Genomic DNA, 2,500 nt, shown 5'->3' with positions numbered 1-2,500 from the left:
TTTGTCGGGTTCTGAGCGGTCGCTTCGGCGAAGTTGTCTGGCGTGCGTTGCGCTCGCGCCGGTGTTGGCGACGTGGCGGTCGAAAGGCCTGCCGACGAAGTCTTACTCCGGCGGGTGCGACGGGCGGTGACGGTTTTCTGAGTTCGGGCAGCCGAGCAAAGAACGAAATTTTAACGGAGAAGCCTTCGGGTTTCGCATCGACCGAGCGACGGCGCCGCATCAGCGGCGCCTCCTTCGTCGGCCTTTCGGGGCTACGCTAAAGTAGCTACCTGGTTGATCCTGCCAGTAGTCATATGCTTGTCTCAAAGATTAAGCCATGCAAGTCTAAGTACGAGCTCTCGTACAGTGAAACTGCGAATGGCTCATTAAATCAGTTATGGTTCATTTGATCGTACGTTTTACGTGGTTAACTGTGGAAATGCTAGAGCTAATACATGCGTGAAGCGCCGACCTCGCGGGAGGCGTGCTTTTATCAGACCAAAAACCGACCGGGCTTCGGCCCGCAACCTTTGGTGACTCTGGATAACTTTGCGGATCGCACGGTCTCGCACCGGCGACGGATCATTCAAGTGTCTGCCCTATCAACTTTCGTCGGTACGGTACTGGCCTACCGAGGTTCTTACGGGTAACGGAGAATCAGGGTTCGATTCCGGAGAGGGAGCCTGAGAAACGGCTACCACATCCAAGGAAGGCAGCAGGCGCGCAAATTACCCATTCCCGACGCGGGGAGGTAGTGACGAAAAATAACAATACAGGACTCTAAACGAGGCCCTGTAATTGGAATGAGTACACTTTAAAACCTTTAACGAGTATCCATTGGAGGGCAAGTCTGGTGCCAGCAGCCGCGGTAATTCCAGCTCCAAAAGTGTATATTTAAGTTGTTGCGGTTAAAAAGCTCGTAGTTGGATTTTGGGCGCAGGCGGCCGGTCCGTCGCAAGGCGTGTACTGGCCGTCCTGGCCTCACCTCCGGTTCTCCGCCGGTGCCCTTGACTGAGTGTCGGCGGCGGCCGGAACGTTTACTTTGAAAAAATTAGAGTGTTCAAAGCAGGCGATTCGCCTGAATAATGGTGCATGGAATAATGGAATAGGACCTCGGTTCTATTTTGTTGGTTTTCGGAGCGCGAGGTAATGATTAAGAGGGACAGACGGGGGCATTCGTACTGTGCCGTTAGAGGTGAAATTCTTGGATCGGCGCAAGACGAACGACTGCGAAAGCATTTGCCAAGAATGTTTTCTTTAATCAAGAGCGAAAGTCAGAGGTTCGAAGACGATCAGATACCGTCCTAGTTCTGACTATAAACGATGCCAACTAGCGATCGGGGGGCGTTAGTTTTACGACCTCTCCGGCAGCTTGCGGGAAACCAAAGTCTTTGGGTTCCGGGGGAAGTATGGTTGCAAAGCTGAAACTTAAAGGAATTGACGGAAGGGCACCACCAGGAGTGGAGCCTGCGGCTTAATTTGACTCAACATGGGAAATCTCACCCGGCCCGGACACAGTGAGGATTGACAGATTGAGAGCTCTTTCTTGATTCTGTGGGTGGTGGTGCATGGCCGTTCTTAGTTGGTGGAGCGATTTGTCTGGTTAATTCCGATAACGAACGAGACTCTGGCTTGCTAACTAGTTACGCGACCCAATCGGTCGGCGTCTAACTTCTTAGAGGGACTAGTGGCGTTTAGCCACACGAGATTGAGCAATAACAGGTCTGTGATGCCCTTAGATGTTCGGGGCCGCACGCGCGCTACACTGACCGGATCAGCATGTGCTCGCCTTGGCCGACAGGTCTGGGTAACCCGCTGAACCCCGGTCGTGCTAGGGATAGGGAATTGCAATTATTTCCCTTGAACGAGGAATTCCCAGTAAGCGCGAGTCATTAGCTCGCGTTGATTACGTCCCTGCCCTTTGTACACACCGCCCGTCGCTACTACCGATTGAATGGTTTAGTGAGGTCCTCCGATTGGACCTGGCGCGGCCGGCAACGGTCGAGCCGGCGTCCGAGAAGACGATCTAACTTGATCATTTAGAGGAAGTAAAAGTCGTAACAAGGTTTCCGTAGGTGAACCTGCGGAAGGATCATTAACGGTCTCGCAAACGCTTCGGCGAACGCGAAACTCGGACAAGCGAGAGAAAAAGTCTTTGCTACCCGGCGCCCGACCCGCGAGGAGCGGCGCGCCGGCCGGCGATTCGGTCACCCGGTAATGTTTGCGCGTCGAGTGCCGCGGTGCCGCGCGCTCCGGCTTCAAGCGTCGGCCTGGCCGACCGCTCGGCGCGGTCTATTTTGTCACCCTATAGTGCGAGGCACTGTGCGAGCGAAACAATCGTGGATGGCTCTTGGCGGTGGATCACTCGGCTCGTGAGTCGATGAAGGACGCAGCTAGCTGCGTGAATTAGTGTGAATTGCAGGACACATTGAGCATCGACGTTCTGAACGCAAATTGCGGCCTCGGGTCAATCCCGGGGCAAAAAAAATCAAAATCAAGCGAGCTTTTGCCCTTTTGCTCT

The 2,500-nt window shown here is 54.1% G+C and overlaps 2 non-coding genes across 2 annotated transcripts; both read left to right on the top strand.

Moving 5' to 3' along the window:
* The first annotated feature begins 266 nt into the window (after positions 1-266).
* Positions 267-2,077, top strand: LOC146142761 (small subunit ribosomal RNA). Its single transcript, XR_014500816.1, has one exon. It is a non-coding gene; the product is annotated as a small subunit ribosomal RNA (ribosomal RNA).
* Positions 2,078-2,324: 247 nt separating this feature from the next.
* On the top strand, positions 2,325-2,476 carry LOC146142760 (5.8S ribosomal RNA). Its single transcript, XR_014499214.1, has one exon. It is a non-coding gene; the product is annotated as a 5.8S ribosomal RNA (ribosomal RNA).
* The last annotated feature ends 24 nt before the right edge of the window (positions 2,477-2,500 follow it).

This window comes from Ascidiella aspersa, chromosome 5, assembly GCF_963924565.1.
Source record: "Ascidiella aspersa chromosome 5, kaAscAspe10.2, whole genome shotgun sequence".
In the NCBI taxonomy this organism is placed as follows: Eukaryota; Metazoa; Chordata; class Ascidiacea; order Phlebobranchia; family Ascidiidae; genus Ascidiella; species Ascidiella aspersa.
The sequence above is the reverse complement of the archived record's forward strand: the minus strand, read 5'-3'. Positions and strand labels throughout refer to the sequence as shown.